The sequence below is a fragment of the Hemiscyllium ocellatum genome, chromosome 50, assembly GCF_020745735.1.
Source record: "Hemiscyllium ocellatum isolate sHemOce1 chromosome 50, sHemOce1.pat.X.cur, whole genome shotgun sequence".
In the NCBI taxonomy this organism is placed as follows: domain Eukaryota; kingdom Metazoa; phylum Chordata; class Chondrichthyes; order Orectolobiformes; family Hemiscylliidae; genus Hemiscyllium; species Hemiscyllium ocellatum.
In genome coordinates, this window is record NC_083450.1 from 4,693,583 (window position 1) to 4,706,708 (window position 13,126).

Below are 13,126 nucleotides of genomic sequence, written 5' to 3' on the forward strand. Positions count from 1 at the left end.
CACCATCACACCCCTCCTCCCCATTTTGGAATGTTCATGATTGTGCATCACGTCATCTGAATGATGATATGTGAAAGATCTCAAAAAGTGCCTTATTATTTTAATAGAGTTATAAATACAAATGCGTATCACTGTTTTCTGCTCTCTGCCACTGACTCATTGTTTAGCATTTTCCCTTATAATTATAACCGAATTCTTTCTTTCTTTCTCTCTGCATGTGTGTATCTATCTATCTATGTATCTCTCTCTCTTTCTAGAGCATGGAACATTACAGTACAGGCCTTCAGTCCTCGATGTTGTGCCGACCTATGAAATCAGTCTGAAGTCCATTTATCTTAACACTATTCCATTTTCATCCATCTGTTTATCCAATGACCATTTAAATGCTCTTAAAGTTGGCGAGTATACTAATGCTGCATGAAGGGTGTTCACGCCCCTACTACTCTTTGAGTAAAGAAACTACCTCTGACATCTTTCCTATATCTATCACTCCTCAACTTAAAGCTATGTCCCCTCGTGCTAGCCATCACCATCCAAGGAAAATGTCTCTCACTGTCCACCCTATCTAACCCGCTGATGGTCTTATTTGTCATAATTAAGTCAACCTCTCAACCCTCTTCTGTCTAACGAAATCAGCCTCAAGCCCTTCAGCATTTCCTCATAAGACCTTCCCTCCATACCAGACAACATTTTTAGAATTAATTACTTACAGTGTGGAAACAGGCCCTCCGGCCCAACAAGTCCACACCAACCTGCCGAAGCGCAACCCACCCATACATTTACCCCTTCACCTAACACTACAGACAATTTAGCACAGCCAATTCACCTAACCTGCACATCTTTGTACTGTGGGAGGAAACCGGAGTACCCATGGGGAACCCACCCAGACATGGGGAGAATGTGCAAACTCCACACAGTCAGTCGCCTGAGGCAGGAATTGAACCCCGGTCTCTGACGCTGTGAGGCATTAGTGTTAACCACAGTGCCACCATGCCGCCCATCTTGGGCAATCTCCTCTGAACCCTTTCCAAAGCTTCCACATTCTTCCTATAATGAGGTAACCAGAACTGCATGCAATATTCCAAGTGTGGCCACACCAGAGTTTTGTACAGCTGCAACATCTCTCTTACTTTTAATAGAGTTATAAATACAAGATAGTATCACTATTTCCTCCTCTCTGCTACTGACTCAATGCCTACCAATTTTTCGAATTGTCATTCAGTCTCAATTATAACCGAATTCTCTCTCACACACACACACACACACACACACACACACACCACACACACACACACACACACACACACACACACACACACACACACACACACACACACACACACACGCCCACATCTTCTCTCTCTCCTCTCTTCTCACACACCACCCACCCCACCGCCCCCCCCCCCACCCCACCACCACCACCACCACCACCACCAAATTTACCATCTCAGAGACCATGGGCATGCCTTTAATCTAACTCTTTCTTGTGCTTGTTTCTCTCATGAGATAGAGGGTCTGGATAATAGCTGCTGAGATTAGCAAGACTTGCAGAGCAATGTGCAGGGATAATGTGGTGGCACTAGAGGGGCTGCAGAGGAGATTCACCAGGGATGTGGCCTGGGATGGAGCAGTCTCCCAGAATCGTGGAATGATGCAGTGCAGATGAGGCCCTTGAGTTTGCATGGTCAAAAAATACATTGAGCTTTGCAGATCTATGAAAAGAGGTTGGATTGGCTCGGGTTGTTTTCTGTAGAGCAGAGCAGCTGAGACGTGTCCTAATATGAATGGTTAAGATCATGAGGGCTATAGACAGGGTGGACAGAAAGCGGCTACATACATTAGTTGAAGGGGTAATAATGAAGGGTATTACTATTAAGATAGGAAGAAAGGCATGAGGTTTAGAGGTAATTTGAGGACCTGTTTTCACCCAGAAGATAGTAGGATATCTGAAATACACTGCCTAGGAGCGCAAGAGAGGCCAGAAACACATACCTTTTCACAACAAAGTACATGGATGAGTACTTGGGACAAAGTGACAGAAAGAAGAATTAGTGTGGATAGGTCAGTACTGCCTGGATGGGCCGAGGAGGCACTTCTGGTCTGCATGACTCTATAACGTCTGCTCTTTCAAACGTGAGGCTTTCAGTCAGCGGTAGTTTAAGGAGAGGGATGGGAGATTATTCAGGTGGAGTGAGGTGAGGCAAACTGGAAACGAGGTTCAAGTGAGGATGAGGGGAACTGAAGAAGAGGGGAGCTGAACATGAGGGCTAAATGAAGATGAAGGATAATGCAGATATGGGTAACTGAAGAAGAGGGGAGATGGAGATGAGGATTAACGGAAGATATGGAGAACTGAAAATTAGGGGAAATGAAGATGTGTGAAGGTAAGGGTCAACGGCAAATGAGTGATAATGGTGTTGTGGGGAATTGAAGGTGAGGTGAGGGATGAAAATCTTATTCTCGTGAATTGGTTTCAAGCAGTTTCCAGTGTGAGAGGAGAAGAGACAGTCAAAAAGTATGGGTGGAATTCCAAATGTTCTGGCTGATGGTAGATCAAGTAATAGATTGCAAGGACAATGGGTTTAGCATCAGGATATCAAACAGCCTTGAATTCATAAGGTGTAAATATCTGAGAGGTATCTAGAGCTGGGAAATTAATGACTGAGGGTAGTGGGTGGGGAGGAGGCGCGGGTGTATTGCGAATGGTTTGATTCAAACTAAGGGAGAGCATTTTAACTATACTTGCCTGGGAACCAGTGTTGAGCAGAGATATACTTTGACTGGGCTATGGATTGAGCTGGAGAAAGTGAGGACTGCATATGCTGGAGATCAGAGCTGAAAATGTGTTGCTGGAAAAGCGCAGCAGGTCAGGCAGCATCCAAGGAGCAGGAGAGTCGACGTTTCGGGCATAAGCCCTTCTGGATTGAGCTGCCTAGTTTTGAATCACTTTATTTGGTGGAATTTGTCAAGAGCCTACAGGACGGGGTTGAGTGTATCAGCAGTGAGGTGGGTGATCTGCTAGGGGTAGGGATGCTGCGAACTCATTGATCAGTTCCATTGGGAACTTAAAAGATCAGCTGGGATTTTGGCCTGACCTCCGGTTGTGGACAGACAATTGCAAACACAGACGTTGAGGAAAGAAGGGAATGAATTCACTTTGCAGCTGTCAATCCGAGTTACTGGCATTGTCTGAACCTTCCCTGCAACTGCTCCGGTTGCCCTATTGTCTCCCGTGCTAAATCGCACAGCTGCATGTTTCCAGACATGATCCGCAATGTCTGATGAGCGAAAAACAACAGAGTGGTTGCATTATATTTTATTCTTCTGTGGGATGTGGCTGGGTTAGCATTTATTCCCAGAGGGCAGTTAGTGTCAACCACATTGCTGTGGGTTTGAAGACAGGTGTAAACCAGACGAGGTAAGGTCAACAGATTTTCTTTCTTAAAGTTTATTAGTGAAACAGATATTTCTTTTTCAAGCAATTATTATTACATGATCTTCATTAAACTCTAATCCCAGGTTATTTTTTATTGAATTCAAGTCATCATCTGTTGTAGCAGGATTTGAACATGAATTGCCCACATCATTAGGCTTTATATTTAAATGTCATTCATCCAGCCTCAGAATAGCAACTTGACTTTCTTGAGCAGCCCCAATGTACATTTTCAGTTGTCAGTTGGTGTTTTACATCTAAAGTAGAGAGGCATTCTTCTCACACAAAAGATAATGTATCTTGAACAATATCAATAGACTTTATCGGTGTCATATTTAGTTTCCACTTTTGGGCAGCAAATTGATCAAAGATTAAGCTAATTATGAACCAGACACATCAGTCGCTGGCTGCCAAAATCAGGACATAGATGATACTGCCCACATGGGTGAGGTCGAGCACAGACATTGAGAAATAATAAATGATGATTTGCCTCAGCATAACGTCAGTCATAATGACAAGTATTCTGGAGTTGTCAGGTAACGAATGATGCAGTTGAGAGGCCACACATTCCTCACAGAAGGATAATAATTACCATTAAAAACCTGCAAGAGAGAGAGAGAAGCAGAAAATAAAACGCTGAAAGATATTCAGCAAACCTTAATGATGTCTGTTCTCCATGAAGAGAATCCTAGTAATTTCACAAAAAAGCCAATTTTTAACTGACCACATTATCAAATACTGTGTATATGGGTTTCAGTGATGGTATGATGTTAGGTATATGTCCCACAGACTGGTAGACCATATCATACAACCCATCTCATTGACTTTTTCAGAGGGTGGGACAAAGCAGGACTCTGTACTGGACAAAGAAGAATGCATATGTAAGAGAGAGGGGATGTCTGTGAAACAGCGACCTTGCCTGTGAGAGACATATCATTGTGTGGGAGAGACTGTGAGTGCGTGTGAGAGAGTGCAAGCAAGAATATGTGTGGTGACAGAGACAGATTGTGAGAGCATGTGTACATAGAGCATGAGCAAGTCGGATCAGAAGTCCCCTATGGTGTATTGCCTGCCTGGTGCCAGGGTGCAGGACATCCCTGACTGGCTTGAAGGGATACTGGAGCAGGAGGGGGAGGATCCAATTGTTGTGGTCCACGCTGGTACTAACAACATAGGCAAGGGTAAGATGGAGGACCTGTTTGGGGGTTAACAAGCACTAGGAATGAAATTAAGGAACAGGTCCTCAAGGGCCATAATCTCCGGATTACTGTTGGAGCCATGTGCAAATTGGCTTAGAGACAAGAAAATTAGGGAAGCGAACATGTGGCTAAGGGAGTAGTATGGGAAAGAGGGATTCCATTTCATGGGGCATTGGCGTCAATTTTGGAAATGAAGGGGATCTGTACCAGTGAGACAGTCTCCAGCTGAAGCGATCTCGACCAGCGTTCTAGCGAAAAGGATAAATAGAGTAGTCACCACGACTTTAAACTCGCGAATCGGGGGAAGGGAAAGGGAGTGCAACAGGATGTATGGTGATAATGAAAAGGTAAGCAGCAGGTTAACATGAATGCAGATGTGAATAAGTTCAAGGCAGACTATGAAAGAAGCAAAAATGAAGGATAACTCAGGAGATATTAGAGATGTTATGAATCATGACGGTAAGAAAGCTAGCATAAAGGCACTTCACCTGAATGCTCATAGCACTTGTAACAAGGTTGATGAGTTAACAGCACAAATCATTGTCAGTCAATAAGATTTGATAGCCATCACGGAGACATGGTTGCAGAATGGTCACGGCTGGGAATTAAATATCCCAGACTATGTGGAAAGACAGACAGGAATGCAAGGGAGGTGGTGTAGCTCTGATATTCAAGGACAACATCAGGACGATGCTGAGAGATGACATAGGTGCTATGGAGCATGAGGCTGAATCCATTTGGGTGGAAAAGAGGACTTCCAAGAAGATTAAGTCACTGATAGGCATAGTCGATAGGCCATCAAATAATAACATCACATTGTGATGGGAAATAAACAAGGAAAAACTAATGCATGCAAAAATGCTACAGCTATTATCATTAGCGGTTTTAATCTGCATGTAGATTGGCTGAACAGGGCAGCCTTGAGGAAGATTTTGTTGAGTGTATCTGTGATAGTTTTCTTGAACAGCATGCAATGGAACTGATGAGGGAGCAAGCTATCCTAGATCTGGTCCGATGTAATGACCTCATAGTCAGGGGCCATCTTGGAAGGAGTGATCACAGTTTGGTTGAATTTTAAAATACAGCTGGATGGTGTGAAGATAAAATTCAATACCAGGGTGCTGTGCTTGAATAAGGGGGACAATGATAGAATGAGGGAGGACCTGGCTAAAGTAGACTAGAAAGAGAGGCTTTAGTTGATGATCAGTGGATGACTTTCGAAGAAATTTTTCAAAGTGCTCAGCAAAAGTATATTCCAGTGTGAAGGAAGGACTGCAGGAGGAGGGGTAACCTGCCATGGGTGTCGGGGGCAATATGGCAGATTATCAAAGTGAAAGTAAAGGCATACAAAGTGGCCAAAACATCAGAAATCTCGAAGATTAGGAAAACTTTAAAGGTCAACAGAAAGCCACAAAAAGAGCTATAAAGAAAAGTAAAATAGAGTTCGAGAAATAAACTAGCATAGAATATAAAGACGGACAGTAAAAGTTTCTATAGGTATATAAAACGAAGAGTGGCTAGAATTGGTCTTTAAGAGAATGAGAAGGGGCAGTATGTTGTGGGATATGATGAAATGGGCTGAGGCATTGAGCAGGTACTTTGCATTGATCTTCATAGTGGAAGATACTAATGATATGCCAAGAGGTGAAGTTAGATGAGGAGCTGGAAACCATTATTTCTACAGAAGAGTTAGTGTTGGGTAAGCTAAATGAGTTAAGGATGGATAAGTCCCCTGGTCCTGATGGAATGCATTCCAGTGTACTAAAAGAGATGGTGGACTGGCGATAATGTTCCAAAATTCACTGGACTCTGGGGCAGTCCAGCAGGTTGGAAAATAGCAAATGTGATGCCACTATTCACAAAGGGATGTAGACAAAAGCTGGGGAATTATAGACCAGTGAGGCTTAGCCTCAGTAGTGGGGAAGATGCTCGAGTCTATTATCAATGAAGAAATAGCAGGGCATCTCAAAATAAATTGTCCCATTTAACAGACGCAGTATGGATTCATGAAGGGTAAGTCATGTTTCACAAATCTTTTGGAATTCTATGAAGACATTACAAGCAAGGTGAACAATGGGGTTCCAGTAGATGTGGTGTACCTAGATTTCCAAAAGGCCTTTGACAAGATGCCGCACATGAGGCTGCTGCATAAGATGGTGTTAGGGACAGAGTATTGGCGTGGATAGAGGATTGGTTGACTGACAGGAAGCAAAGTGTGGGGGTAATGGTGTACTATTTTGGCTGGCATTCATTGACTAGTGGTGTGTCTCAGGAATCGGTGTTGGGACCACAATTATTTGCAGTTTATATTGATGATTTGAAGTTGGGGACCACATGTTCAGTGTCAAAATTTGCCGATGACACTAAAATGAATGGCAGAGCAAAGTGTGCAGGGCATTGTGAAACTTTGCAGAGGAACATAGATACATTGAGCGAGTGGGCAAAGGTGTGGCAGATGGAAGACAATGTTAGTAAATGTGAAGTCCTTTTGGTGGGAGTAATAACAAAATAGAAGATTACGTGAATGGTCAAACGTTGCAGCATGCTGATTTGCAGAGGGATCTGGGTGTCCTTGTGCATGTATCGTAGAGGGTTGGTCTGCAGGTATAACAAGCAATTAGGAAGGCAAGTGGAATTTTGTCCTTCATTGCTGGATGGGTCGAATTTAAAAGCAGAGAGGTAATGTTACAGCTGTACAAAATGCTGGTGAAGCCACATCTGGAATACTGTGTGCAGATTTGGTCTCCTTATTTAAGTAAAAATATACTAGCACTGAGCGAGTGCAGAGGAGGTTCACTAGGTTGATTCCAGAGTTGAGGGGGTTGCCTTAGGGGGAGACGTTGAGTAGATTGGGATTATATTCATTAGAATTCAAAAGAATGAGGTGGGGGGGGAGATCTTATACAAACATATGAAATTATGAAGGGAGTCGATAAAATAGAAATAGATTGGATGTTTTCACTGGTAGATGAGACAAGGATAAGAGGGCATGGCCTCAAGGTTAGAGGAAGCAGGTTTAGAAATGAACTGAGAAGGACTTCTTCACCCAGAGGGTTGTGAATCTATGGAATTCCTTGCCCAGGGAAGTAGCTGAGGCTACTTCAGTAATCACTTTTAAAGCTAAGGTAGATACTTTTTATTTGGAAAATAAAGGAATTAAGGGATATGGTGAAATGTGTGTAAGTGGAGTTGAGTCTACAAAAAGATTTGCCATGGTCTTATTGAGTGACGGAGCAGTCTCAAAGGGCCGGGCATCTTACTCCTGCTCCCAGTTCTTATGTGTGTGAGAGAGAGAGAGACATTGTTAATGATCTTGCTCGCCTTTTCAAAATAGTTGGTTGTACTTTCCACTGCAGTTATAGATTGTCCATACACTCTGCCTGAGGTGAATTCGTTCATAAGTTTTCTTTCCAAACTATATAAAATGGTTTCAAACTTCAACAAAGTCGACACCGGTTTATCTAAAAGTGGCGTCAAATACTTCTCATCTCTCTGGAAAAAAAAGGACTGCGGACGCTGGAATCAGAAACAAAAGCAGAATTTGCTAAGAAAACCCAGCAGTTCTGGGAACATCTGTGAAAAGGGGAAGCAGTGTTAACGTTTCAGGTTCAGCAACCCTTCTTCAGAACTGGTTCTTGCAAGAAAAGGCTGGTGCACTCGCTGGGTGGGTCGGGGGAAGGTGAGAGAAGGAAATGAGATGAAGCCCACCTCTCTAATCTCTGCACTGAACCTGTGTCTGTACTGATGCCGTTATCGTGATGGGAGCTGTGAGATCCTGCCCTCCCTTATAGTAGTAAATTCTTCAGTGTATTTCTGCAGGCTGCCGGTTGCGGTAGCGTCCGTCTGCCAGCAGATGGTAGTATTGTATCACTTTGTTCTGAAGAAGTGTCACTCAGTTAACTTTGTTTTCTGCTGCAAATGTGTTGCTGGTCAAAGCACAGCAGGATCTCTCCACAGATGCTGCCAAACCTGCTGGGTTTTCCAAACAATTTCTATGCTTTTTTTTTCGGTTTATAATTTCCAGCATCCAGCGTTCTTTGCTCAGCTATAATCACAGAAACAAGCATTGACCGCCTGCGCCCATTCGCCTCTAAAGCAGCCTGAGATGAGTTAGGCATTTTCAAATCTGCTGTGCGATGTTTTGAGAGAGTTTTTGAGCTCACGACAGTTGGATTGTGGGAAAGAGCTGGGGTTTGGGGTTGAGGGAGATGCAAAAAGTAAGAATCGGTTTCCCAACTGAGGCAAAATCACATTAAAAGTGCAATTGGCTTTCGCCATTCTTAACTGGGAATTCGCCCCCTCCCTCCAACGCCGCGGTCTGTGTCTCTCTGCTGAGGGGGGACAGGGAGGGGCTGGGGTGAGCAGAGAAGGAGAGGGGCGTGGAGAGATGAGGACTTAGGGAGAGGAGGGGAGGAATGTGGGCTGGGGAGAGAAAGCAAAAGGGTGAGGGAGAGGCTTGAGAGAGAGGGATGGAGAGATGAAGGGAGAGATGGGGATCGGAAGGGACTGGGAGGCGATAGGGAGACGAGGGGAGGGGGTGGGGTTGGGAGGGGAAAGTGCCGGGAGAGATGGAGAAGTGGGAGGCGGGGTAGGAAGAGAGAGAGAGAGAGGGGGGAGTTGGGATGAGATGAGGATAGAAGGAGAGGGGAGGGATTGGATGAGGAGAGATGGGGAGGGAATGGTGAGAGAGGCGGAGTTACATTGAGGAGAGTAAGAAGGGGGTGGGGTGGGGGGTGGGGAGAGAATAGAGAGCTAGTGAAGGGAGAAGTCAAGCGGATGGGGTGAGATAGGAAGAGATGAGGAAGAGATATGGAGAGGACGGAAAGGAGATCGAGGTGGCGAGAGCATGAGAGAGGGTGGGAAGAGGAGAGGAGGGACAGGAAGGGAGGAAGAGGAGGAAGATACAGTGAATACATTGAACTGACCCGATAATCTGAAAGGCTGATTGAAAGTCTGTAAAGTGAAGGTAGGGCTCCCTGTAGCAGAGGGTGAGCAGGGACAGCGCTGGGGTGAAGTGGAGGGGGAGAGGTGTGGAGGCTGATGACACGTTGTCTGAGGCTAGCCTGGATGGAAAGTTGAGGGGGTTGTGGGTTGTGGAGGTGGAGGGCTGAGCTGGGAGGGGCTCGGTTGTGAGGAGTTGTTTGTCAGTGTAATGGAATCACTGAGATGAAATGCCTCCTCCCTCCGACAGCGAGGAGGCGGTGATGGTACCTCGTAGCATTTCCGGTTGGTCCAGTTGTTCATGTGCAGGCGCTGAGCGGAGAGCGTGTGAAGTCACACTCTGGGGCCGAGTGTGAAAGTCTCAGGCCGCCCACGGTGCAGGGAGCTCGGCACAGGGCAGGCTGGTGTTCCATGACCTCATTTACAGTGCTGCCCGCAACACCACCTCGCCCCCCCAACATACACATATGCACACACACACACACACACACAGCTCTCCCCCCACTCCCATTCTTCTGCCCCACACACCCCTCTGCCCATCCCCTCTCCCACACACATATACCTCTCCCTCCATTCCTCTCCCCAGACACCCCTTACCCATTCCTGTCCCCACACCCTCCCCCTCAGACACACCTCAGATCACAGAAGTGCTTCACAGGAGGCTCCCAAGCACTGAGGATGTCACCCAGACAGGAGACGAAACGTCTGCAACACAAATTCCCAGCTCGGCGAACAGAACCACAACAAGGAGCACCCGAGCTACAAATCTCCCAAACTTTAGACACACCTCTCCCCCACACGCCCCCTCCCCATCCCCTATCCCACACCCACATACCTCCCTCCATTCCTCTCCCCCATAAACCCCTCTCTGCATCTCCTCACCACTAACACACCTCTCCCCCATTCCTGTCCCTCACACATCCCCTCCCCATCCTCTCCCACAAATGCACACACACAAACACACCCCTTCCCCATTCCTCTCCCCCACACACCTCTCTCCCACAAACACGCACACAAACACACCCCTTCCCCACTCCTCTCCCACAAACACACACACAAACGCACCCCTTCCCCATTCCTCTCCCCCACACACCCTTATCCCCATCCCCTCCCTCACATACCACACCTCACCCCCCCATATCTCTTCCCAAAACACCCCACTCTCCATATCCTCCCCTACGTACACACCTCGACTCCATATCTCTCCCCCCACAGACTCCACTCCCCATCCCCTCCCACACGCACACCTCACCCTCATACCACTCCCTCATACAGCTCTCTTCCCAGTCTCTCCCCCACAGACACACACCTCTTTCCCATATATCTGTCCCACATTCCCCTCTCCCCATCTGCTCCCCACACACTCACCTCTCCTCTATACCTCTCTCCCACATACCCCTCTTCCCATCCCCAACCCCACCCACACTTCTCCCCATATCTCTCGGCCATACACCCTTCTCCCAGCTCCACCCCCCCCCCCCCCCACGCACACGCCTCTCCTATCTTTCCCCTACACACGACTCTTCCATCACCCCCCTTTCCCCTATGCACCTTTCACCCACTCTCTTCCCCCACTGGGGTGATGCTGCCCCTTTTAACAAGGTTAGGTTGTCCATAAAAGTAGAGGTGCAGCTTTGTCTGGAAATTGTTACTTTGAACAATAGCAGGGGGGTCGCCAGTTCTACCAGTTCAGGTCTTTATCTCTCTCTCTCTCTCTCTAGTTTGGATACTGTACCAAGCAGTCAGGAAACTGCTGGAGAACTAGACAAGCAGTTACAGTGAAAAGAGGTTCCATGCTTCAACAGATGTTTCTTGCCTGAACTTTCTCGCTGAAATCTCTCCTGCCTGTAAGATCCTGTTTTTGAGTTTACTGTTCCCATGAGATGTGTTTACGGAAAGTTGCAGGGCATTGGAACAGCTCCTTCGTTAAGTTGCGATATAATTGGTTGGGTTATCAACTAAGTTAAATTATTCTAAGTTCTGTTTTCTGTTGCTCGTGTTTCATATGTAATGTTAAATAAGTTTTGTTTTTAAAGCTGCATTACTCCTGGAATATCCACCTTATATCTACCTTTTAAAAATATCAGTTAGGGTCTGGCCTACCTTCTTAAAATACTTTACTGGGGTCTGGCCTGGTCCATAACACCATTTCCGCCCCCCCTACACACACACACACCACAGACCCCACCCCTCCTCCTGCACATACACCACTCCATCACCCTCTTCCCCATACACACGCCTCTCCCCCACACTCACCCCTACACACACATCTCTCTCCCACATAGATACCTCTCCCCGCATTCTCTCCCCATACACACACCTCTCCCCCACCCTCTCCCCCTCACACACATCTCTTTCCCACACAGACACCTCTCCCCCCACTCTCTCCCCATACACACACCTCTCCCCCTCACACACATCTCTCTCCCACACAGACATCTCTCCCCCCACTCTCTTCCCATGCTCACACCTCTCCCCCACCCCTTTCCCCCACAATCGCCCCCATACACACACCTCTCCCCCATCCTCTCCCCCTCACACACATCTCTCTCCCACACAGACATCTCTCCCCCCACTCTCTTCCCATACTCACACCTCTCCCCCACCCCTTTCTCCTACAATCGCCCCCATACACACACCTCTCCCCACCCTCTCCCCCTCACACACACCTCTTTCCCACACAGACCACCTCTCCCCCACTCTCTCCCCATACATACACCTCTCCCCACCCCTTTCCCTCACAATCGCCCCCATACACACACCTCTCCCCCTCACACACATCTCTTTCCCACACAGACACTTTTCCCCCACTCTCTCCCCATACGTACACCTCTCCCCCACCCCTTTGCCCCACAATCGCCCCCTCCCACCCCCTTCTCCACACACAACTCTCCCAGCCACTTCCACACACACACACACACCTCCCACCACATTCTACTACACATCTCTTTCCCACTCTCTGCCTTATACAGACAAATCTCCCCCACACCTTTCCCTCACCACACCCGCCCACACACGCACAACTCTACCCTTCCCACTCTCACACACTCGTAGATCTCCCCCAACCCTTTCCCTCACTAACCCCCACAAACACATGCACTCACCTGTCTACCTGCGGTTCTGTCCTATCACTGGCCTCCGATTTTGAGCTGGGCTCACTAATTCCCAAAATCAGTTCCCCAATCCCCCCACCCCCATCTCTGACACGCACAGACAAGCTTATGGGGCCATAAGTCGGTCAATATAAGGCAGTTACAAATGATTCTAAGGAAAAATTCAGGAGAAACAGCTTCCCATAGGGGAGTGGGGAGGAATTGGGGGAACTCACTCCCACTGAGAGTGGTGGAAGGGCCTGGCAAAGATACATTGGAGCTGAATAAACACAGGAGGGAGAGAGAAATACAAGGAGAAGGAATAACAGGAGTTTGGAGACAGTTTCTCCGGATTAACAACACACAGCACGGAGCAGAGGGACCGAATGGCCTATAGACCACCGCTGCAAATTTTATAAACATGCTACTACAAAGAGATAGAACTGCGCAGTGAATTTTCC